The sequence below is a fragment of the Aquila chrysaetos genome, chromosome 7 (assembly GCF_900496995.4).
Source record: "Aquila chrysaetos chrysaetos chromosome 7, bAquChr1.4, whole genome shotgun sequence".
NCBI lineage: Eukaryota > Metazoa > Chordata > Aves > Accipitriformes > Accipitridae > Aquila > Aquila chrysaetos.
The window spans coordinates 10,742,830-10,769,613 of NC_044010.1; the positions used below are offsets into that span (position 1 = coordinate 10,742,830).

At 41.0% G+C, this 26,784-nt stretch overlaps 1 long non-coding RNA gene across 1 annotated transcript in view; it reads left to right on the forward strand.

Moving 5' to 3' along the window:
- Positions 1-26,784, forward strand: part of LOC115343816 — a 210,160-nt gene that overhangs the window by 57,605 nt on the left and 125,771 nt on the right. The window contains exon 2 of the long non-coding RNA XR_003924289.1: positions 1,176-1,289. This is a non-coding gene — a long non-coding RNA (uncharacterized LOC115343816). The remainder of the gene's footprint in view (positions 1-1,175; positions 1,290-26,784) is intronic.

Below are 26,784 nucleotides of genomic sequence, written 5' to 3' on the forward strand. Positions count from 1 at the left end.
TGCTGTAACAAACCTTTCTGAAGTCAGTGCAAGAGAAAACACGTCTTGCCAAATGCAAATGCCTCATTCAGACCTGACATTCAGCAGTTACAATGAGGTACAGTTCATAATTTCTGCTTGTGTTGCTCTGTGGAATTTGTGTGTGTTGATCTTGACCTTGGATTTGCAGATAAGCTTGAGAATGGTCAAAATATTTAGTGCACAGAAATGGAAAACTCTTTCAGCAATGCCTTTCTTCAAATGTATGCATGATTTAAAAAATAAACTCGGAACTTTTAAGTTTACCTGTTACAGGCAGAGAGATGATTCTTATAAGCTTTTTGCAAGAAACACACTACAATGAAACACAGGGAAAATGCTTTTATGAGAAGACAATACTGTTTTCATTTTTGACAATTAAATTAAAAAAATCATCCATTTGTGTCACTTGCATCAGCCTGTGACTACGCAGCTTTCTGCAACAACATTGGTGCTGGTGATATCATATCTCTAGCTCCACCATTTATCTGGGTCTCTAGTGACTCCTCAGTGCTCTCCAGAACCTGACCACCAAATGTTTGGACAGAGAAAAATGGACAGCTTTCCATAACCAAATGTGTGATTTTTCATGCACACCTTCCATAAAATCACATAGTTTGGGGCTCCACTATGTCTTTTTCCCCTTGCATCCTATTTCCTAAGTCTCAAGTGTCTTAGGAAATAATTTCAACACTCTTCTGTAATCCTAACATACTATTCCTTCAATTTGTCTCAAGTATTCCAATTTTGTATTTTTATAGTGCAGTCTATAATTTGGGCTTAGCATTTTTTTTATGTTGTACAGAATAATGTGTCAGCACAGCACTACAAGAGAGCTCTGTAATTACTTTAGGGGTCAGTGAAGGATGACCAGGCATGTTTATACATGCTTCCTCTTCAGCAATAGGAGAATCAGGAAGGTGTAGGTAACAGCCTGCATGCTTAAAGCAACATTCACACTCAATTGAAATACTACTGAATGTTACTTAAGACGGCAACATGCAGAGGTACCTACTGGACTTGAAATTTGTCATAATGTTTTGTTGCATTTTCAGCAAAATTTCTCAACTTGTGCTTTTACTGTGCTTTTACTCCAAAATTTCGCTCTATGTGTTCTACGACAATTTTAGATTCTGACCTGTGGTACCTTTTTTCAGGTAAGCTCCATGGAAGAGTCAGGTCCAGCACTACTTGATGCAGCTGCCAGAGGCAGGAAACAAAGTTCCTTCAAGACCACTATGAGACTCAGCTGATTCTGCTCCATATACAAGGTATACTTCCTTATGCTACCTTCTCTGACAAATAACAGCATGTACATTAAAAAAACCCCAACATTACACAAACCTTTTCTCTATAGAGCAGATGAGGAAGAGCTAACCATTTATAAAACAGAATTAATATTTTGTTTAGCTTAATATACTAATGGAAAGCCTTTCCTTGCTACTGTGGTGGGAAGAGAGAAGTGGTGACTGTTTGCTAAAGGGGCTCTTTGACACTCACTCACTTTGTGCTTGGTTGGCATTGTGCATTTTAGGTTAGACAAGTCAGCAGGTTTGTCTTTGTGAAGTTTAGGAATTGCTGACATACATGCTGTGTCTATACTGTTTTTTAAGGGCAGCTCCAAGGTCTCAAGGCTAGCTTCACTGATAGAGTTCAGTGCAAGAATGACTGGAGCACACCCAAGAGAGCAGGTGCTTGAGCGTGTATTAGCTCATCTGCAGGCATGCTTGCACAGGCTGTGCACATATGGGCAGGACATGGAGCATGCAATGCCCACAACCTGTTCTGAACTTTCTATTTCACTGTGCTAGAGGTGTAGACATGCTGCCTCTGCTTTTGTGCCAAGAACACCAGAAGAGGGCCAACAAAGGAAAAGGTCTTGGAGTACTGTGGAGCAGCCTTCCCAGCGCAGACAGCACAGGCTGGGGTGTTTCATTTGCCCTGGTCCTGATTCTGGAAATACTGGGCTAACTTCTTCAAGATGCCACATCTCCTCTATCCACTCTGCCAAATCTAAGAGGTCAAATAGCAAGAACGTCCAGTAAGCTGAAGATTCCCCTGGGGCTACTGCACATGGTGGGGAGCGGACCAAAGTGGAGCCATTTCTAGGGTGGGGGAATCATAAAGAGCTGCTTTGTATTCTCCCAAATGGAGCTGAAGCCAGAGCTTATTAACTGCAGCTGGAAAACTGATTCAGAATAGTAACATGTCCTTTACTAAAAGCATATGATATCTGTGTTAAAACCAGGTCTCATCCTTCTCTTTTAATGCCTCCAGACTGTTGTGATTAGGTTGAAGTACATTATCCCATAGACACTAATTTCCCTGGGTCTACATAAAGACACATCTTTTTTTAATAGTTTTAAGTGTCCTTATTACATATCCCCATGGCACTGAACCCTGCAGGCCTTCTGTTCAACTCCAGAGGTTGCTTCTCGGGCCTCCCAAACTGTCCGCAGTTTGCTGGCAGGTTTCACCTAGTTATACACTCTGGGGACAACAGGATGGTACATTAAAGAAACAGGCTTAGCAAAAGCAACACCCCCACAATTAAAATGTAAAATATGACAGATCTATATTAAGCATCAGTTTTTTGAGTGAAGTCTGACTCTGGTCTTGTCCCTGGGTTTGGTTTAAATCCCCAGGAAAGACTAAGTGTCTCCATGTTGCCCTCTGGCAACAAATGGACTCCTTTCAGCTGAAGAATTTCCCTTTGTTAAACAGTCTCTGTCACTGGTCACGTGGAGAGAACTGCTGTTTTAACTAATATTATCTCAGCCTGAGTATTTAAGCCCTCACCCATGGTATGTTTTTGCAGATTATGTCCAAAGCCAGACACATTCTGTTGGTGGAAGGCCCATTGCTTCCTTCAGCAGTCCAGGTGAGGGATTCCTGATTGTTTGATCTCATGTTTCTGGACACCCCTGCCAGTGTCTAAGTCCTCCTACCAAATGGATGAGTTAATTTCCCAAAATTTCTTTCTTTCTTTCTTTTTTTTTTTTCTGAAAAAGTACAGATAGCATTCACAGAGACATATGAAATTCATAGGAACTGTACAAAAACAGTTCCGCAAACTACTGCAGTCTGCAAATAAAATTCTTACGGTACTTAGTTGCTGGATGCTCATTTGATGCACTCATTGCTCTGCTGGGGATGTAAAGCAGCTTTGCTTTTGTTATCTAAAGTTATGGTGACAGAAATGAGCCTGCTTCTGTAGGCTTCTGCCCTAGAACTTCAGCCCGGTTGCCTTATTCACCTTGCACACATCTATATTTAACCCTGAGACTTCAGAGATGCACCCACAGCTTCCCCTGCCGTGCTAGGCTGCAGTTTGCTGGAAGGTACTGAGAGAACTTTCTTGAATTTCCTGGGCACGAACCTTCAGGACAATACTGCAACTCTGGTAGTATGCAACTGCACTCCCTCCTGTACGGTGTTTGGGTTACTAGCAGAATGAATTACACTCGCTTGAATTGTTAGCCCCTTGGCTTCTTTGCTGACACCAACTTGGCTTTAAAACATTGTCAGGCTTTAAGAAAAGGGCTGTTTGTTTGGATGGGATCCATTCCTGAGACGACAGTTCAGTTATGTTGACTTTGCTATAAAGACAGGCCTAAGGAGGTAGATTTTTCCTACTTCCCTTAAAGTCTTTTTGTACAGATACTGTCTGTCCTCTTAAGGAGGAAAACTAGAGAGATAGTGTTAAGAACACTCATGCTAGAAATGAAAGGTGGAGAAGAGTGATCTTAAATCATAAATGCAAGGGTCTGTGTGGTAGACTTTGTGGTGTGGAGGACATGGTAAACAGACACTGGCATTCTGACTGTGAAGATTCAGTTTCCACTGCAGATTTGATTAAATTGTAAATCTTTCTGTTGTGGTAGATGGATTCTGCAGAAAATTTCCATACTGGCTGATGGGATAATGGATTGCTTTGAAACCACAACTTTCTTTGGAAACACGAGCCTGACTTTACTATTTTTTCTCTAGCTATCAAGAGCTTAAGACATTGATTTGCCTGCTCAGGCTGATTACCAGAACTAAAAGATAGCCTAAATTCTCTATGGCTCTGTCTAAACAAAAGTAGCCTGACCTAATAACATGTTTCCTCCTTTGTCTGCATGCTAACTCTAGAATTACATTGTTTTTCTGTGCTTAGCCCCAGGATGTGAAAATTGTCTCCCTTCCCATGTGTTTGCTTGAGCAAAATACAACATGACAAATCTCTTCCTTGTTTAGAAATTCTAAGAACTGAAGTTTAAATATATTTCCCAAGAGGAGGATTTCTTGTGCCTTCCTTTCTACTGTCTTTCTACCTGTCCCTTCCCTGTCCTGATGTTTAAAAGGAGCTTATGCATTTTAATATTTTCCAAGTCATGCAGAGATAAAAAAAGGGGGAGGAACGTGCAGCCGTGGCAAACCTCAGAGCTGCTGAAGTTGTGTGGAAGGCAAACAGATGTAAAGCCTGGTCTTACCACCAAAGGCCCTAGGGAAGCTGGAGAGCCATGTGAGGAAAGGGCTATGGTGTTTGCTTCTGATGGAATTTGGTGATGTGCCTGTCCAGGGCGGGTTGTCCAGGAAGCAGAGGAAAGTATTCATCTGTCTAATGTTGCCATGAGGTGGAGCAGTGCTATTTCTGTTTTACAGATGACAAACTTGAAGACAAATGGAGGTCTACACAAAGGCTAACTGTAGTCACTGGACACCAAAAAAACTGGGCTCCTTTGTCTGGAGAAGCCTCTCTGTTTCCACAAGCTATAGGAAAACCAAAGATTTGCTTAACTACGGCCAACCTTTTGTGAATCTCCTCTACTTTCACCCTCTCCCGAAAAGTGACTTTTTCTAGGTCATGCAGAAATGATTAAATAGTACCTTGGAGCAAGGAATGTCTCCCATTTCTTACAATTGCCAGGCTAGCATGCTGGCCACTTGACCATCTTTCCTGACTATTGTTCAGCCACATGTAACCATTAAATAAAGTTTTCCTGTAGATATTTATGTAGAGTGCCTGTGGTACTTCAACAGAAGCAACTGGCAGTAAAGTCTCTCTCAAATCACTCTGTTACCACTGACTCCAGACTTCTTTAGGTAGTAGCTGATAAAGTTCAAAACATTAATTTCCACCAATAAACAGGAACTGGAAGCCTGGGGAGTTAATAGGGCTTTTTCATCTCAGCCTAACTCTCTGATCTAATTTCAGATAGCAGGAAATATGCCAACTTTAGCCGCTAATTAGAGTTACTCTTTGGAGATTATTTGTAGCAGACCTCCAAGCTTCTTACAACAAAAATGCACTGACAGTCCTGCCAGCATAAATATGTTAGGTGTTTGTAGTGTAGAGGCCATTTGAATTATGCAATGAATTGTTACAAAGAACTTTAAAATATATCAAACTTCACAAACAGTAATTTTATCTGGAAACCATGGTTCTGTATTTCCCCAGAAACAGTGAGTATGGCAACGTTGCTGGTTTTGTCTCTTTTCTTGCAAGTGCCAAAAGCTTTTAAATAATAAAGGATGGGGTGATATTGGTGATTCCATTTTATTTTTCATTTGTTCTTTGATCCTGTTTTCAAGAGTGCTCTTGGTACCATATTCTGCTGAACTCTGGTTATATTCACTTGGAATCAGGCCTCTACTCCACCCTAGAATACCTCTGGCTCTCAGAGAAAATAAGGTACTCTTTCATCATGACAAGGGAGTCTGTCCATAATCCTCTATTCTCAGAGGACTCACTCTTACTACCCTCACAGGGGGCTTCAGCTTTCTCATGAAGTCATGCCTCCCAGTGTAGCTGTATTTTTTACTATTCAGCAGAAGAAAAAGATACAGAATCTGACCCAGGGTAATGAAGAATATGAATAAGTGTGTGGTGGCAGAGGTGTGATTATAAGATTCCTTTTATTAATGTATTTTCCTCTTGTAGCACTCATATTTTATGCTTCTACCTCACCTTTCATTCAAGGTTGAGCTCTTTTATGTTCAATTTCTGTAACGTCTAGGCAATAGTGGCCACAAAGCAGTTTATAAAATGAACCAAGCCTCACATTACCCCTTTGAGAAATTCCCTGAGCTTTATAGCGGATGTGAAGTGATGAGTCAGTGAGAACAATGCTGAGAACAGAACCACGTCCCCACTTCGACTACTGTCCATTGCTCACTCATGAAGATGGAAAAATGTGCTGTTACTGATTGCAGCTCCTCCTTCCATGCTTTTTTAAAGAGCCCTGCTGAGGAAAACAGTTCTTCTGAAGCAGTAGGGAAAACAGTAACCCACAGGAGAAAGGGAACACACATGTCCTAGACCTTTGTGTTTTTAATGTATTTTTTTCACCTCTGTTTGAAAATGGTGTCAGAACACCTTTGATTGTGTATTCCTGGGTACTTTCTCTTCCTTTGCCTTCTCTAAACCAGATTCCCTGGCCAGTCTATAGCTTCCAGGGTGATTTTCACATCACTGAAACTGAGAACTACAGTGCATCACAGTTAACTCGGAAAAATGAGGATATGAACTAACTGAACGACAATATGCTTGAGATATCAGGAAGCATTGTCAAAGCAAAATATTTTGATTTTCAGGCTTTTGACTGTGGAAATACTTAATTTAGTTGAAAATCCATTTTTTTCAGCAAAGGCATTGTGGAAAAATGTTGTCCAGCCCAGGCCTGTGCCCTCTTTATTTTCCTTTTAAGCGTATCTAAAGAATTTCTAGTAGTCTTTTTTCTGTGTGCATCTTGCATTTAAAATTCATGTCTTGTTTAACCTGAAAATCTATGGATGACTGGAGAACTGGAAGAATGACAGAGAAATCACGCAAGCAAAACCAAATTAATTTGAGAGGTGAAATGGGTTTTATTTTGATTCTCCATTGCCACTCAACTGTATGGCCATTTACACTTTCATGACATGCTAGTACTGATATAAAATGAGAGAGGGGTTCCGAGTAGGTAGTGTTTTGTTGCTCTGCCCAGTAAATTTAGCAGCAGATTTATAAGAGGTAGATTGTGTCATTGTGGAGGAACAGTTTAAAGCCACAGCCCCTTTCCTCAGTGAAATGAATTTACAACAACTAAGAATCCCAAAAGTTGCAATCCACTGCTGAGCTTATGTGCCCTCTTCCTCTGAGCTGTTTCAGTGACCAGGCTGCCTGCCAACAGCTTTGCGTCAATCAGACAACTACGGTGATCTTGAAATATTTAAGTACTGCTTCAGTAGTTGTCTTCTCTGTCCTGCTCCATATTAATACAGCCTGGCAGTCCATGCTGGAGGGTGGCTGAAGAGCTGTGAATCCCTGTGTGGGTTGTGAATGGATCCAGGTCTGTAAATGACTATGCAAAACAGAAGGCAGTAGAGTATCTGGCCCTTTGTTCTTTTTAATTAAGCTTTATAGGAAGAAATACCTAAAAGAGAATGATTTCAACACTGACCTTTAATGCAAGGATAGAAGAGCTGCTAATCTAAGGGCAACTGCAGAAGCATAAGGAAGGTGTATACCGATATACCTGGATTATCAAAAAGAAAAAAAAATCGGGCAGAAGATTGTAACTTTGTTTTGTTTTAATTCTTACAAAGGACATGACCTTCGCTCCTTTAAACCACTTTAAGGCAGATATGCAGATTTGTTGAAATAAAAAACTCAAGAATGGAAAACTTTCCTTTTCTTCATCTGCAGATGTACATGTAAGCACAGCAGGAAATGTAGCTGTGGCCACATGTAAGGAAGTGACCCCAGCTTGCAGTGCTCAGAGGTGCAATGCCACCTGCCAAAGCTGTGTCCCAGCGTGACAGTTGGCCTGCAGCATGCTCAGGAGAGAATGGGGAGAATGCGTGGGGTGAATTATGTCCTAGTGCAAAAGGTGGCTGTGTACAACAGAGGATGCCATGGTGCTCCCAAGGGAAACACAGTTAGGAAATTTAAATAAACAGTTGCTTGGTCATTTCAGAGAAGACATCAGTAAAAACATTTTCTTTGAAAAAAGGGTATGTGGGTGGCTTGGCCAGCAGCAATATTTTGGTTTTGTCTACTGCAGGGAAGTATTTTTTTCCCAAACTCACCCAGCCAGCTTAATTTAGAGCAGATTTAAGTTACACTGGGGGTAATGTTGGTATTAAATGAGTGCCAGGACTGTGGAGGTGAACTTCAGCAACACTGTGTGTTAGGTGTTGCTGAGAATTTGGATCCCAGCAGTAATACATTAGAAATCTGGTGTAAGGAGCCATAATTTTCACAGTGTGAAATGGAAAATCAGGGAGAAGTGAAAAGCAGTGAGCAGGACAGTGTAAAATAGCATGTACACAAGTGACAGTGTTATCTTACTTCTTTTAGCTGTCTCTGATGTCCCTCCCTTTTTGCATATAAACTTGCACCGACCTATTTTCTGACTGTTTTATTCCATGGAACATATATCACTACATATGATCTGTCTGACCTATTAAGCTGCCTCCCTGAACTGCTGTAAGCATAGGCATAGTGGTGGGTGGGTACCCTGGGATCACTAAAAGGTGTGGCCTAATGTTAGGATTAATGTATTTTAATCAATAGTATATATCGGATTTACTTCCAAGTGTCTGGACAGCCTGATATTTCAAAAACAATCATCACTGAAGCAAGCTTTGTGTGCTACAGGATATTTAACTCATCTTAGTTTTCAGAAAGTACTGAGCTTACTGGGTGAAATTCAGAAAGAGTTTAAAAAAGGAGACAGGAGGAGCTCAATTTTGCAGTCTTTAATTTCCAGAGGCCAAGCTATGGGCATGGAATGCTGAACTGTAGGTCAAGCTCTGCTGCCTCCCAAAGTGTCCCCTGGGAGCAGCAAAACCCCCAGATCAGATCCAAAACTTCCACCAGACCGGATCCAAAACTACCACTAGTTGGAAAGCCAGCTGGAGATACATAGTATACAGAAATGCAGGGGTACTGAAGTGCTCCACAGTAAGGTATCACCTTCCACTCTGCACTCCAATGTGAAAGAGTAATTATACAAAGCAGTGACTATAAAGCGCAGGTGTGGAGTTTGGGTATTCATACAGTGAGACAGGGAAAAGCAACTCTCAGGATTGCATGTACTTGGATGTACAGGGATGCAGTACTTGGCATTTTATCTAATACTCACTTTCAGTGCCTCAGTCTTGTGTCCTTTTGCACACAATCCCTGAAAATTCAACCCTGCTTTGTTGTCTTGCTTGAGTATAAGAAAACAGAGGTTTCCAAATGCATTTCTGAAACTTGAATGGGGAAACGGGTTGCTCTGCAGACCTGTTCAAGGTCTTGAAAGGGGTGTTAGCTTAACTTTGCTCACAAAGCCAAGGTGCCAGGTCAGCAGTCCAGTCTGTGTTAGCACTCTCTGACATCAGCGAGGAGAGAAAGGCTTCTCCTTGGGCAGTTAGTTAGCCTCCTGCTCCGAATTGCCCTCAGGAGCCTGCCTCTCTCATGTCATTGCAGAGAAGGCTAGGGAGGCTGGCCACTTTACTTAAGAGCCTAAGCTGGGTCCCAACATCCGTTGCTAACCGCTATTTCCCACTGCCTGAAATTGCTGCCAGCCTGTGTTCAGCCCACTCCTGGGCAACTGGGTGCCTGAAAGCGGCACTTGGCTGCAGCTCAAGATCTGGGCTCCTGAGTTCAGTTCAGGAGATATATCACTGCAGTAGATGTGATGTTATGCTGCTGAACACAAGTATCACGATGACAGGCTGTCATCACGGCAGTGTCGTGCTTTCACAGACCTTGAGACCTGAACGGCAGCAGCTAAGCACAACAGCCTGCAGGGAACGATAAGCTAAAGCCCTCATTTATTATGATTTCCTCTGAAATCAGCTATGCCCCTGCCTGGTGCTCAAGCTGTACTTCTGCATTATCTGCCTCTCCACACAGAAGAATGTGGCAAATGCAAAATCCCTGCTCCATTAAGATCTTTGTCAGGCTCACACATTTGAAAGATCTGGAAGAGACAATCTCAAGCTTCGACATTTTGTGTTAGTGCTTAACAGCAGGTCCTTAAGGCTGTTGTTACCCCTGGGGTTCAAACCAAGGGGGAGCAGATTGGATAAATCGAGTTTATTCAAGAAAGCTCTTGAGTTGTTTAAATTGTGGGCACCAGCCCGTACTGTCCAAATACACAGCATTAATGGTCCTTAGAGAACAAAAATCAAAAGTTAATGAAAATACTTAATTTTCTATGCAGTTTGCTTGTACTCATGCTAAGCCCTGGGATTCTGAAGGCATCTGACTCCTCACATCCAGACACATTTGAATGCTGAATAACTTAAATGTTTTAATCACTGTGGTTTCATTATAACTTAATCACTGCTGATAGATTTTTTGTTTCAACTACTTGTTATTAAAATGTTATATCAAAGAAAGAAATGAGACCATGTCTTTAAACAATAAAAAATGTCTTATCCCTCGGGCAGCAGTTAAGCGAACTTTCACTAGTTGAAGATTGGACTCAAAATGCTGAGCTCTTCCCCTGTTCTGTGTGCTGTTCAGTGATGGGGTTTTTCGCCAGCCTCCCACTGTCTGTTAGGTAGCTAAATCCTGAAAGATTTAAGTGCTGCTTCTGAAGTGCTGTGGGGAATGGTTCCCTAGCCTTCTGATACAAGCAACCAATGTATTTATTGGTACAAGAGGTGGAGCAGAGGGGTTGATGCTGAACCCCCAGTAGTATAGTACGAGGTCTGCATCTGACTCAGCATGTGACCTTCTGAAGTCGCTTTGAGCCAGCTTCTCAAAGGTATGGAGGTGTCAGCAAGTTCTGCCTATTCCAATAATGCATTTGCTGAAGACTGTTACACCTATTCCCTGAGTAAAACGAGCCATACCTGCAAAATCCTTGTGTACCTGCGTAGCTGTACTTCTATCAATGCTTTTCTTGACCTAGGAATGTGGGTTGTGAATGAAGGGCAAGCAAAAAGGAAGGCACAGCACTTAAATTTTTATGTTGCAAGAATTTCAAGTGTTCAGCCAACTGAAGGCTGCAGATATACCAACCTAATTGCCAAGAAGTTAGACATATCTAAGTCCATGTAATGCATTGACAGCCAGCCTGTCTGTTATTTTCACTGGCTTCAATATTCTGTATTGTTCACCACTACTAAGCAGAAGACATTTCTTTTCTGTGCGGTGGTTGGTTGTAGCTTTATGAGATGTCGTAACTTCTTCTGTTTAAGAAGAAAAAAAAAAGAACTTTGTATACGGCTCCATCACTGGTACAGCAATAGACTGTGGTTGGGGGCTTACTTTTTCAAAGTTCACAGAAATAAGGACCTTCCATCTGTAGAGTTTAGTTCTCCAGCACCTGTACATGTGTGCATGTTAGTGGACACACACATAAACACAAATATGCACATACTTATCTTATTTTCTTTACTGGCTGCTCAAAATGGGACAGTGTGGTTCGAGGCATGAAATTTGTTTTAGTCATCTAAAAATTAGACACGTAGTCTAAACTGTATATATATAGTCAGGGCTTCTGTACTCAGTCGGGAGAGACGGTCACCTCCCAGAGATTGTTCATCACTTTAAGATTAATTTCAGGGAATGATTAACTTAGACTGGTTATGTGTCTTTCTGGTCATTAAAACTGGATGGAGTAAATCCCATCCCAAGTGGCTAAGGCAACTACACTGCGAAGTTGTCTAAATACCTTTAATTCTTATTACCATTCCTTAAGATATGACGATATGCAGCATTTCAGAGTATATAAAGTATAAAAAGGAAGCATACCAGAATTAGAAGCAGGGACAGGTGACCCTGAGAACAATACAGAGACACGGTCCAAATATGCAGAGATCAGGTCAGGAATGTCAAAGTCCACCTGGAGTTGAATCTGGCAGTGGACAGGAAGGGCAACAAGAAAGGCTTCTACCAGTACATCAGCAGCAAAAGAAAAACTAGAGAAAATATATGCCCAGTGCTGAATGGGACTGGGGACTTGTGACAAAGAATGTGGAAAGACTGAGATGCTCAATGTTTTCTTTGCCTCGGTCTTTACTGGTAAGACTTGTCTTCAGGAGTCCCAGGTTGTTGAAACCAGTGAGGAAGTCTGGACCAAGGAAGACTCTACTCTTGGTGAAGGAAGATCAGGTTAGGGAACATTTAAACAAACTCAACATACACAAGTCAATGGGTCCTGAGCAAATGCACCCATGAGTGCTGAGGGAGTGGTCCAATGTCATTGTGAGGCCACTCTCAGTCTTTGAAAAGTCATGGCAATTGGGTGAGATTCCTGAGGACTGAAGAATGCAAATGTCACTTGTGTCTTCATGAATGACAAGAAGGAGGATCCAGTGATATACAGGACAGTAAGCCTCGCCTCTCCCCCTGAAATGTGATGGAGCAAATAATTCTGGAAAACATTTCCAAACATGTAAAGAAAAAGGAAGTGATTGGAATAGTCAGATATATGAAGGGGAAGTGATGCCTGACCAACCTGTTAGAGTCTATGATGTGACAACTCTTTTGGTGACTGAGGGGAGAGCAGTGGATGTTGTTTATCTTGACTTTAGTAAGGCTTTCAATGCTGTCTCTCATAACACTCTCACAGAGAAACTACTAAAGTACAGAGTAGATACATGCATAGTGAGGTGGATTAAAACTAGTTGAATTATGAGGCTCAAAGGGTTGTGATAACTGGCATGAAGTACAGCTGGAAACCAATCACTTGTGGTATACCCCAAGGGTTGATACTGGGTCCAGTATTTTTTAATATCTTCATTAACCACCTGGATGATGGGACAGAGTTTAAGCTCAGCAACATTGCTGGTGATACAAAACTGGGAGAAGCAGTTGATAAATGAGATAGTTGTCTCCCATTCAGAGGGACGTCAACAGGCAGGAGAAGTGGGCAGAAAAGAACCTCATGAAGTTCAACCAAAGGATGTGCAAAGTCCTACACCTTGGGAGAAATAACCCCATGTGCCAGTAGGTGCTGGGGACCTACCTAAGGACTTTTGCAGAAAAAGACCTGGGGTTTCTGGTGGACACCAAGGTGAATGTGAGCCAGCAATGTGCCCTTGTGGCAAAGCAAGCCGACAGCATTGTGGCCTGCATTAGGAAGAGTGTCACCAGCAGGTTTAAGGAGGTGATTCTTTCCCTCTACCCAGCCTTGGTGAGACCACATCTGCAGTGCTGTGTCCATTTCTGGGTTCCCCAGTACAAGGGAGACATGGACATATTGGAGCAAGTCCATTGAAGGTCCACTAAGATGATTAAGGGACTGCAATATCTGTTGTGTGAGGAGAAGCTGTAAAAGTTGAGGTTATTTAACCTTGTGTGTATTTTATCAATGTGCATAAATGCCTCTTGGGAGAGAGTAAAGAAGATGGAGCCAGACTCTTCTCAGTAGTGCTCCAGTGAAAGGACAAAAAGCAATGGTCACAAACTGAAATACAAGAAATTCCATTTAAACATAAGAAAAAAGCTTTTTCACTTGTGTGAAACTCTCCAGAGAGTTTGTGGAGTCTCCATTCTTGGACATAATAAAAATTCAGCTGGACATGGTCCTGGGTAACCTGCTCCAGCTGAGCCTTCTTTGAGCAGGAGAGTTAGAGTAGACAATCTCCTGAGGTCTCTGCCAGCTTCAGCTGTTCTGTGATTCTGTGGTCACGGAGAGGCTTAGGAGGTTCCAGAACTGCAGCCAAACCGTTCTTTGTCTCTCCTATCATTAGCAAAACAGTAAGAGCTCTCTCCTCTGCAGTCAGTCTGCCTCTGAAAGTAGTAGAATGTGAAATCCACAGAAATATTGTAGAAATGCAAAATATGTAATTGTTGCGTTTTTACTATTAACATGTAATTAATTTTATTCTGTTTAATGAGAAAGGAATAAATAGCTCCTGAATGTACAGTTAATGCACAAAGAAAACCCGCAAAACTGTTATGGGATAGCAGCTCCACAAAGGAACATCTGTTAAAGGAAATGACCTGCACAAAGTCATTGCAAGTCCATTATTCACTAACTGGCTACCTATTGAGAACTAAATGACACAAACGAGTTATACTCATTGGCTTTTCATCTCCATCAAAGTGGGCTCAAATCCCTAATAAGGTACCAGGTGAAAATGAGTCTCTAAGGCCTCTATTCCAAATCCCCTGTTATGCACCATATAAATTAGCACATTAGCAGGCTTGCCTCAAGGGAAAAGCGGGACTAGGACAGCAGGTGTGTCACACAGCATAATTGAGATGCAGCAGCAGAGCAGACTGGTGTTTTGCACAGTGCCAAGCTGCTTCACACCACCTCTATTGATCTGTAACTTTCATGAGCTCTAGACTGGCTCCTAATTTTAAAAGCCCCGTCTTCTGTTACATCAAGGAAACCTTCCAAGGGGGAAAAAAAAAAATCACTGAAGTTTATGATTGAATAGGCCAAGCAGTACAGGGTCCCCAGGTATGAAAACGTTTGTCAATATTAATTTGGTATATACAAACAGTTCAGAAAACAAATGAAGGACAGTCTGTTTCCGTTTTTTTTCTCTTCAAAGGCCACTCAGGCTGTTGTGAAGACTATGCTGTGAGTGAGAGGAGGAAGAGGAGCTGTCAGGGATTAGTGTGCTGTTGTGCACAGAGGGTGGTTTTTTTCCTCTGCTGGTGTAGATATGTCAGTGGGGTGAAAGAGTGGAGTGAGTCTGAGACAGTTTTGGTAGGGAAGGACTTCTGTGAACAATCTGATTAGGGAAAGGAAGAGTAATCTTAGCACTATACAATGGAAAAAAAGAGGCTTATTGAAACTTTCAACATTCTGAGAGTCATTCCCCCACTACCACGGATTAACATTATGATATTGAGTATTCTCTGTATCATAGGCCATCTGTCCTTCCTGCAAAACAGCAGAGAGGAACAGGGTCAGAGGAATTCCTGTGAGCCGCCAGGCCCGGCAGCCTGCATTTCCCAACTGGCCACGCTAATGCAAGATGTCATCAGCTCCAGGGTAGACAGCAGTAGATACCTGTTTGATTCAAAGTTCAAGGCTCTCATACCATATATATTTACCTGACAGAGCACCAAAGCAATGTGGTTACTGTCATAGAGTACAGGGAGAGGGTTTCCTGGTAGAGTTGTATGCATTCAGAGTCACATTTCTAAGGCTCAGCTGAATTATTCCTGTTGACAAAGCAAGGCTGATGTGTTGAAGTGAAGCACTGATAAGAGCAGTAAAAACACTTTGTTTGTTCTTATCAGGAGCTATTTGCAAACCTGCCAAACTGGAAAACAGTCTTTTTTTTCTCCATCTTTTGCTTAGTGATTATAAAATTCTTATTAGTGCATAACCCTTCTTGTTGATGATTAAGAGACTATCTCACATAACTCTGGATTAAATTGATGTGTTCACTGCTTTAATCTTGGGGAGGCAAATTAATCTCTTCTGACATTCTGATGGCTTTACCAGGATGACATAAAGAATTATATTGGCAGAAGGATGCAGGTGAAGTCCAAAAGCAGAGATCCCAATTAGCTGTTGTGCAATAAATTCCAGCTGCCCTTCAGACCTTCAAATATGATACATTGGATTCTGTACACTCTTATCTTGTTTTGGATCTGAAAAAGCAAAATGAAAACAGGTATTTAAAAGGTATCCCTATAACTAAATAGATGCCTGGAAGTACTGGTGAGTATTCATGAGTATGATCCTAAATTTAACTGTGAAATTGCCTTGAGTTTATGAAAACAAGAATTATCTTTAACAGAAAAGTGTCAGCGTGTTGCTCTTTGTCTCCTGAGGCAGAACCAAAGAGAGACCCTCTGAAATTACTCACATGAAAAGTAATGACAAGGGAGAAGAGTTATGTGAAATTTGAGGATTAGGAAATGTGGATACGTACAGAATAACAAATTGTCTAGCAGTTAGGCGCATGTTGTAGAAAGAGGCACAGATCTCTAACTGATTTCAATCTTTTCTTGAATTACAGTATCCTAAATGCCCTAACCATCACACCATAGATTCAACCTTTGTCATCTACTAGAGCTTAAATGTAACTGGGCCAGAGAAAAAGTGATCCTTCATTTTCTCTATTGACTACCCTGGTGTGGCGCGCTCTCGTTTTTTTCCTTTATCAACTTGAGATACCCTATCCAGTGCAAGGTTAGCCAGGACCCCAAAGAGAGCCACACACAGATCCAGTCTGCAAGGAGTGGGTGAGGCACCTGAATGAACTCTTCCACTGAATGCCCAGACACAAGTTTTGCAGACATTCTTGTTGAGAATAATTTGTGCCTAATTCTGAGACAGTCTCTGTTTCAGCAAATCAATATTGTCTGACCAATAATAAATAAATGCATAAATCATTACTACCAGACCCACAAAGCTCTGAGCATTTCAAGATCTCCGTCTCTGAATAACTTTAGGCACTATGATTGAAAATATTGTTGTTGGGGTCCTCTTTCTTTGGTGTATAAGGGAAATCTTTCCATCTGCAGAGAGAGTTACACAGAAACTTTCTACAAGGTTGTGGAAAATTCTGACCTTCTACATAGTTGTTAGAGGTCGAAAAAGAAACTGGAGATCTCTTCTGTAAAAGTGTGTGTATGTGTGGCACAGATGTCTGAGTCTATTGCTGCCTGCCCCAGAAATTTTAGGTAAGGAATTTTGCTTTCTAAAACAAGGTCTATTTATTTGCCTTGCATCAAATTATGGTGTGACTTTTTCTTGGTAAAGAAGCAGCAAAACCATATAGCATAGTGCGAGCCAACAGCTTCACTGAATCTCATCCCTCTGTTGGCATTTTGATTTGAAGCAAGTAGGGAATTTGAAGATGGAATCTCAGCTTTTCACTGCTAAATTTAAGACTGGTTTTGTTTCTTGATGACCGTGTGGTCAATATTTTGTAATAGCAATAACTGATTATGATAATATGGTTGCTATGGAAAGACTATTATTTAATTTGTATTAATTTACATGAATTGTGTGGTATCATATAACATCAAGATGCTATTATAGAATAGTAATTATTCTCCAGCATGCTTCATATGTAATTCTTAACTTGCAGATGATCACCGTATAGGTTATATGCCATCAGTCCCATGGAAGTCTTTTAAAGGAGGCATATGGCTTGGTGGGCTGCCAACACAGAAGGAAATCACATCATCAGGGGAAGGCCTTGGGACCCTTATAATCCCATTTTAGCCCTTTAGCAGGACCTTAAATAGAGCTAAGATGGTTCATTTACTTTGAACACGTCCTTTGAGCAGAGGAGCATTTCAGCCTTCTGCCGTTGTTGCTGTCAAAGTTAATTCTTACAAAACAATTGCTTCACTGATGTATCCAAGATATTAGTGTTATCTGTTGTGTGGTAATGGGAACTGCTGCAATATCTTAGAGTCCACAAGCTCAATTCTTTGATCCAAAGAAATATGAGATTACTCTTTGCATAAATCCTTAGGAGATGTAGGTACAAAAATCCTATTGACAGTCATAGCATCATAGAAAATCATCTAGTTTGTCCTTCTGCCTTAAGGCAGGATAAGCAATACATAAACTGTTTCTGGCTGATACTGTCTAATCTGTTTTTAAAGACCTCTGATGATGGAGACCCCAACACCTCCCTAGGCAATCTGTCGTGGTACTTCACTGTACTTGCAATGAGACTTAGCAGGGCTGGGAGGGTATTTAAAAATACAGGAGAATTGAGGAAACAAAAGAGAGAGAAAGGGTTACAGTCATAAGCCAATCCAAGGGAGGTTTGTAAAAAGATTTTTTTATCTGGATCATTACGTAAAGAATATCTGAGGATAGTGGAATGATACAGTATCTAGGGATAAAATGGTTCCTGTGAAAAACAGAAAAGGTGTCTTTTTTTTTTCCATCCCACAAACTCTGGCATTCTACATTATTGGGAAAGCCTGGGAATGCAAAAGAAATTGTATTCTTTGATCACAGGCCTAACACTAAACCAATCTAACAGGGAATTGGAATTGTAGATGCATTAGGAAGACTTAGAATACCACTCATGGCTAGATTAAGGTGGAAGTTCTTGAATAATTTCCTCCTTCACTTCAGAGAAAAAAACTTATCTCCCAGAAAAATCAAAACAAGGGAAAAAACACTCATCTCGACTGCTTTGTATCTAGTTCTATGTTGTAGGCTAAGCTGTAAGGAGGGTGTTTACAGCAATGAGGCACTAATGTATTCATTGGAACCCAAAGTGTTCTCTGAAAAATACTGAAGTACAAAAGCAATTACCATTAATCATTATATACAATGAAAGTAGCATTATCATCAAGTGATAGCGCCTTCTGAAATAATACATTGCCACCTAGTATAAAAGAACAGCTTCTGCATTGCTATTGCTGTTATCTCATGAATGCTTATGCCCTTTTTTTATGTTTTGCTGTCCAAGAGGGTTTTGACCTTAGTAAAGAGCATGGTTTTCCAACAGAGAAAGTTAATTTTCCATAATAAAGAAGAGCATAGCTATTGCAACCTTTGGGCATGCAAACTGGAAATATTTGCGTAAAGCCCTCAAATACGGTTTTGCAAAGGGAGGTAGTGGCATCTGCCCAAGTGAAATTCAGCTACCATGCAGAAAAGCAGTGCCAGCTCTCTGCATCTCTATACCCTGCCAATTACTTAAGCAGACCTAGGCCAAGGGCTGCCCTTTTGCATCAAGCATGTGGAATTGCCTGAGTGCAAATTGCAGTCAATTCTAACGCAAGTGAAAAAGAAAGGTGCAGGGCAACCTGGGGCAGCAGAATTCAAGGAAGGCTTAGTCAAAGAAGAAGGAGCCTTTATCTGACGACAATGTCAAAGGAATGTCAAAGGAAAATGATCTGGCATGTATCTTTCACCCTATAATTGAATATCACTTTATATGGCTTAGTGACATCAGTATATCTTCTGAATTTGGAACCTAACCAGCAGTACCTGGGGCACCTGCAATAATGCCATGGGCAAGGAGCACCGTTGCCTTGTAGGAAAGTTCGATGTCACTGATGAGATGAGCTGCATAGTAATTTGCCCTGACAATAACAGCCTCTTCTGTACCTGCCCCATATATTTTGTCAGAGTAGCTAGGGTACATTCTGATGTGCTACCTTGAGTCGAAATGAGCTGATACAGAGAAGGCACAGGAGATAACAAACACCAAGCTGTGGACGTGAAATCATGCCTTAACTTTTCCTTAATCTCTAGGTCTGTCAGAAACCCCAAACCTTTTGTGCACTGCTGGCAATGTCACTTAAATCACTGAAAGAAGATGGTGTGCTCCTTCTCTGACCTCAATGCAGTAGTTAAGGGAAAGCTCATACTACCGCTTCAAGAGTTCATCCCGTAGGGGTGCCTCTAAGCAATTTTTTTTTACCTGTCTTCTAGGTAATCTGGGGGTCTGTTTATTAAAAGCCTATTACATTCAGGCAGAATGGTCTGTTAATTTCAGTCAAGAGAAGTTGTAGACGAGTGACTATCTGACATGCTGCTAGTTATGCTGGAGAAACTTGGGAAATAAGTTTACAATTTTTAGCTTTCTGCTTAGCCCTATACCCCTCCAGATTCTCCTTAAAACCTGAATTAGGGAGAGGTTGTTTTGCAAAAAAATGTGCATTTCAGTGCTGTGGAGCTGGGGAGAGAAAAAATAATATGGAAAGCATCTCTTCTTTCAGGAGAGGCATTATGTACATAAATCTCTTGCGTTTCTACCTATCTCAGTAATTGCATCCTTACATTTTTACAAACACCTTTTTTTTCCAAGGAATGATTTAAATTAGCTCTGAAATTCAAGTTTATCAGAATGAGAACAGCAGCTGTGTTCAGCATCTCACCAAGATATTGCACAACAGCTTCGGATAGTATAGCATTTTCAAATGTTTTAATTTCAGTCTGTGTAAACCACGTTTCAAGAAATTCTACAATTTCCGTACATTCCTGCTGTCAAGAGGTAGCTTTGATGATATTTCTTTACTGTGGGCTCATTAGAGCTAAGCATTAGCTCTATGCAGATGGATTAGCCTATCCCTGAAAAACAGTAATGTAAATATTTTGTTGTATCGCTACAGCAATAGGACAAACCAGTTGTGTTTTCCAAAGTCACAGGAAAATTCTGTGTGAATGTGTGATCTGAATGATCAGATCTTCTATGTTCTTGTCTGCCACCTCTGTTTTACGTACATGCCTGGCACCTCCAAAATTGCTTCTAGAGCAAATATTTTCTTGCATGATATGAAGAACTGCATATATGACAACTATAAAAATCTCCAGAGATTTTTTGAGATATTATGGCTTTAAGTAAATTGAGAATCTAGAAAAAGTATGGATGCCCATTTGAATCTTTTTAGCACATTCTCCTGTATTTCATATAATAGATCCAAGAAGTTTGTTTCTTCTTTGATTTAATGTTAAAGATACTTGCCCTTACATGTTCTGCCTTTGATAATGTCCATGTGCAAAATACATTATTGGTGTGGCACAAAAGAAATGTTGTGTTTATCTGAAATTGGCTTGGCTGTGGTTTTGCGTTGACTTTTGGGAAACATTGTTTTCTTGTCTTCCTGTAAATTTCATAAAATTACACCTGTTCAGATTTAAAAAGATGCCTTAGTTTTGTACTTCTAATACACTTAGCTATTGCATTTGGATTTGTCAGCCACCTCTTGTGTTAACTTCCTTTTCTTAATTTCAATGTTGTTCCATTCCAACTGTGTGTGTATTTGTGTGTGCGTGGAGATAACAGTAAAACACAAAATTACTGACAAAAAAAAGCGTTAATACTTTGTTCATAATTAGAAAGGATATTATTTGTCACCAACTAGGTTTTAAGTTATTTCAGTCTAACATTCCTCTAAAGTTGCAACACTGAAAATCTTCCACTGCAAATATTTAATACTAACATAATAACTTAGACATGAGGATTCAAGAGTACAAATCAGCTTTGCATGAGTTCTCTTTAAGGATCTACAACAAATTTAAAAGCTTTCACAGTCCCTGAAACTTTCAGGTGCAGCCAGCATATTCCTGACCCATTTAAAGAGAAACCTGAGATGCTTCTTGTTGGAGGGAATAGCTAAATATCCTGTGTGACTCACAATGAATTCTGCTATGTTTAGATTTGATTCCTTCTGTCTCCCTCTCTCTTTTTCTTTCTTTTTTCATAAAAAAATTTAAGAGTGGTCGTCTCTGGGAAGTAGGGTCATTAGGGAAAGGTCCTTTGTGGTCACCTGTGGTCTGAAACTATCTGTCATTTAAGTTTTGTATACTTCTCCAGAATATTACTTTTCATTCATTCTTTTAATTTATTTGCATTTTGGTTTTTGGCTGCTGTGTTAAGCATTGTGTAAACACAGAACAGGAATGAATTCCTTCCCTCTGGTATGGGATACATGTGAATTATTTAATATGGAAATTCCTGTTCTTTCTGAGCACTGATTGTAAACATCAGGATATTTATAGAATTTCTAGATCGCAACTAAGCTGCTCTTTCTTGTGCTTTTTGATAAGTGAATTGAGGAGGATGAACCCAGCTCAAATTCTTGTTCCAGCTCTGAGGCAGGCATCTTATCCCATCTTAGAGGCAGGGATCTCAGACCCACGCAGACCATTGACTTACCCAGGGTTTCTGAAGGTGCTTACTGCCACAGTGGCAGCCAGTGCCATAACCTCTGGACCAACCATGCACAAGTGGAGATTGCCACTTAAAAAGCTATGGGTTTCCAGTTCTCCTTGCTTTAAAATGTAGGGTCGCGTTCTCCAATAGTGCCTAGCAGAGATGCAGCACTTCCAAAGAGATGTTCAAAATGACATAATCTCTGATGTTTAGCTCAAAAACTGTGTCTAGACACCAGATCCTGTAGGGCTACAACTTAGCACTGCACTGCATGGTGCTGCCCTTCATGGTCCAGAGTTAAAAATTACACCTTTTGGCTGCTACTGGCTTGGAGGTAGCATGTAGAAGTTGGAATTTGGACTGAACGGATGTCCTAAGGTCTCACAGTAAATGGATGCCTGAAGCATTCAAACAGAGCAGGTTCAGCAGAAATAGCTGCGGTTGAGGGGAAACGGGCTAATGGCCAATGCATACTGGTAAGGCAATGAAGCTGAAAGGGAAACTAGGCTGAAAGGGTTGAGTACCTTTCTCTATGGTGGGGGAGGAGGAGGTAGCAGGAGGATCTGTGCTTTGCTTTGAGTCCATGTGGGTCTCTGGAGAGAAATGGAAGCAAAGGGGCTGTTCTGTGGATGAGGACACAGCTGGCTGGTGTGAGGCCTCTCAAAAGAAAAGAAAAAAGATCTGACAGACTTCTGATTTGTTTCTGCTGCTCTTCAGGGATCTGTGATATCTGTGCATATTGAGAACAAAGCAAGCAACACTTAGAAAATACTTTGATAGGGAGGTCTTGTTTAACCAAGAAGTTGTTCAGTAACTCTCGCAGTTTCAGCTGATGGTTTCAGGTACAAGTCAGTTTTGGGAGATTTTTGTCTTCACCTTCTTTCTCCTATAAGATCCATGAGTACTGCAGGAAAAATGGTTTATATGATACCAGTACAAATATTGCAGAAAATCTGTTTATTTCCTGGGAATAGTAAGGATGCAGTTATATGCAGTATGGTATTAGCTGCTATCTAAATATATCAATGTTTCATTCTCTAAGCAGTGTTCTAGGCAAATGTGTTGATCTTTCTTTTGACATTTTCCTGCCTCCTCTGGAGTATGCTATGTGAGGGTTCTCTGTTGTGCAGTTTTTTTTGTTCTTAAGTTGGTTAGATCTAGGGAAACTGATGGGGAGAAGAGAGGCCAAGTCATGCCGAAGTAAAAATGTACAAGAAACGTGATATTTATATCACCTTGTAGATTCTTTCCTATATCACATTTAATAGTGTCTGCTCTCAGAGTTCCAGGTTAAGGGGAGGTTAGTGTGAATTGTCATAGGTAATAAGTTGGTGGAATTACTGAGGAGAGCAGAAACAGATTGAAGATGCATTTGACTGCAATTTGGTGTATTTGTTTCACTAATCCATGGTTTTCCACTGACTTGTCTTCAACAAGGCATTTTTCAAAATTCTCCATGTGATTGCTTGGCTGAATAAAGCATCCCATCAAGCTGTAACAGCAGTGATGTTGTGTTACGTTTTGTGCTGAGGTGTTGATGAGGCTTGATTCATGTGTCCTGACAGAGTCTGAACAATATGGTGTGCTTCCTTGAAAAACTACAGTTTGCAGGACAAACACAGCTTTCACAAGAAAGAGCCTTTGTATTTGATTTGTTTGTAAATATGCCTGGACTGCATGCGTAAAGAATGAGGAGTCATGAGCACTTTGGGGATGATGGTGACATTAGAGGATAGGATCATGTCATCATATTCACAAGTCAAGGGTGCAAGAGAACAGGACCAATGGGTGATAATATGCTCTTACTACTGAGTTAGGATTGGGGATTTACAGCAATTGTAGTCCTAAATCAGATTAGAAATTGATGATAAAAAGCTTTTAGATGGCTCTGTGAACTAACCTCTGGGTTACCTGGTGCAAATCTAGGGTGACCCATATGAAAGCTCCTGTCACCAGGTAAAAGAAAGAATTACCATTTTTTGTGGAATTTGATTACTGATGCTCCTAGACTGCTTACTTGTTTGACATTGGCAAAATGTTGGGCAGGGTTATTGTGATATGAGTGCACTGTCAGTAAAGTCCCAAATATTTGCAGCATCAAAACTATTTTAGCAGTGAGGGACTGGAGCTGTCACGGTTTCAGATTAGCAACACTGTCCCCTCCGGGCAGTAGCATTACTGTTTGTGGAGGAATTAAGGTATCCTAGTACGTTGGAAGAGACAGGCAAGGCTGTTAGAGGAGAGCAGCAAGCCTGAGAGCCAAGCGTGTGAACAGCCAGAGGCCTAGAGCTGCGAGCTGCTGGATTGACATGAGAAGGCCTGGAGGCATGTCAGCGTGGCACGCGCAAGCCAGCCGCCAAATGTCTCTTGCTGTGCCTGTGCCCAGCTGGGTGTTTACGTGCATGGCCTCCCGCTATGTCTGTAAGCCCTTGAGATGCGGATGCTTCAACACCTTACCTCTGAACCTTTTAATGGCAGGCAGCCTGCTTATGGAGGACATAAGTTACAGATACAGTCAGCTGGTCTTATTTCTGCTATTTATTGTTTAAAAACATCAAAGCAAAACAGTAGTCTACCAGCTGACTGATTTCTAAGATAATTCTTCGTGGAGACTTTTCTACTGGAGAGAGATAAGGGAATATTCTTATGGATCACATTGTAGAGGATGTTCCCTTTATAGTGACAACCGGGAAAAAGGTATATGAGGTAAGATTAAGAGATATAGGTGACTGAGTGGTCAATGCTGATGCCAACAGGCAATTGGAGGGGGCAGGTTAAGAAGTACAGGGCAAAGGAGATGAGAAATCTAGACAGTGCAAAACCCTTCATTCTTAACAGAGCAAGATTGGTGGGCACTGTGCTGAAGGAAACTTCACTTGTCTGCACATCTTGTTTCCCAGTAACTTAAATGAGAAATCATTTGAGGAGGCTTTCTTGTAAGTTTATCAGTGTGTTGTATACAGTGCTGTTTCTGCAATCTGTGGCACCTGTTGTAATGTATCTTATTACTTCCAGACAGAATAAGAAGAGCAGTCATTTCCAGAAATGAGAGCACTCTGCATAATTATGAAGAATGAGTTATGCATAATATATACACACTTCAAAAATAAAGATTTCTGCTCTGCGGATATCCACACAGTATTAACTGACTGAATGTAGGAATCTGTCCAGAGGCAAGCAAAGAGGAATTAAAACAATGATAAAGGTGAGGATCTTGTAGTGGATGATGGGAAAGAACTGTCAAAAAAGAAATTAAGTGAGCAAATTCCTTGGCTGCCAGTGAGTTATTAAAGGTGAAAACTTACAAAGAGAACATTGTGTATAAAGATGCCATCATTGAGAAACAGGGATGCCAAGCTGGGCTGGGGGAAGGAGGGAAAGAGAGGTCTACCCAAGGAGTGTCAGTCAGAGTTGAGTGGCACATGAAAAAGAGATGCAAGGAGGCCTCATTTATTCCACCTGGCAAAAATATGAGGTGAGGGAACTTGTAAATGTGTAAAGGGAGAGATAGGAGGAGAGAGAAGTAAATGTAAAGGTGATCAGAGATCCCAAATTAGCTGAGACAGTCCTTAAATACAAGCCCTGTCTTGCCATCATGAAATCTTTGAAATGTCATTTTGTCTCAGAATTTGAAAGGACTATAGTAGCCAGCCTCTTGCACAGTGACAAGAGATCAGAAGACAGAAGCCCTGCCTCAGACCCTGTTATGCATCCCGCTATCACAGTGTGCATGCCCCATGATGACAGCTGCCATTCATGGTATGTTCTCTAGGACAGTATATATATTGATTTATGTAACAGACATACCAGCATCAGATCATGTGGCCTGACACAGAAGAATTGTGGAAAACCCGGGGTAAAGCTCCTGCTGATTTTTATGGTTTTTTTGTTCTAGCTACCCTATTTTGGGGACTCTTTATGCTAACTTTGTGCTCTAGGTGCTATGTACTTTGTTTATAATGATGGTATTGAAGGGATAAATAATGCCTTGCTAAGAGCAAGTTTCTTTCTGAATTGTTTCAGACATTTATGCTTGGCACTAGTTCCTAAAGGAAAAAGGCTACTATTAAATTCCAGTATCGACCAACCCTGTTGCTTTACTACACCTCAGAAACAGGGTGATGCTTAGAGGGCTTGTCCAGAGTGGCTGAACTACGTGGTTTTACCCAGAATGACGTGGTCAAAGCCCTGCTGGGTTTCCTGCAGACAGACTGAAGTGAGTTTATGCTTGTCACCTCTGCATTCCCTGCACTGATAAGCAGTGTGTGAAACTTTACCTGAAGGTATCTTGTGTAGGGCTGGTTCTTTTTTGGAGTTCAGGTGTATTGTATTTGTTCTCAGTCCTAATTAATGTCATTCATTAGCCTCCCTACTTCCCTTAAGTAGAGCTGGTCTCTTCTGCTTTACACGTTACCATAAGGTAGGTGGTACTGAACTTCTCTCAGTTATTTTTAAATTGTTCCCTTTTTTTTGCTAAGTACTCTTAATATTTGAACACTTGGCTAGAGCACTTGTAGTGTATGACTTCTGCCTTTCTTCCCTTCTGTGCAAAATAGCAGATAGTAGTCTCTTCAAAAGCGTGGAAATTTTTAAGTAACTCCAGTTTCATTTGCATTTGGGCATTGGAAGTCCCATGAAAGTCAATTGGATTTATTCTCTAAGTGTTTCAGTCATGCTGACAAATGATGTCTAAGTCGTCTGGGTGTTGAGCTCTCGCAGATTTCACCAACAATTGGACCTAGATAATTTAAGGATGTGCTTTAGGTTCAGACCCTCAATATTTTGCATAGTTATGTTTTCTCTCTCACATTGCTATTGAAGAAATCAGTTTACACTGTTGCTGGGAAATTCTGTTGGTGTCCCAGTCTCTCTGGGAAATGAAATCCAAACACACTCTGTCTCTGGAAGCCAACTGCCCCTGGAACATTGCTGCCCTGAGACACCTTCCCAGTGGAGAGGGTAAGTGGAAAGTTCAAGTGAGGACTTTCAATAAACTTGCCCCTCTTCCATGCTAGCCTAGCCAAATGCCACTTAGCTCTCCTGGTCTTTCTTTCTAAGACAATTGCGCCATCTCTTTAATCATGTTTTCCATTTCTTCTGAGTACCTTCCAGTATGCTAATAGCTCATTGGTAATGACAGTGCTCAGCACGGGGCACAGTATTCCAGGTGTGATTGCATCAGCACCGTATTTTTCATTTAATGATATCATTAGTCATCACTGTTTGCAGTATAGAGGGCAA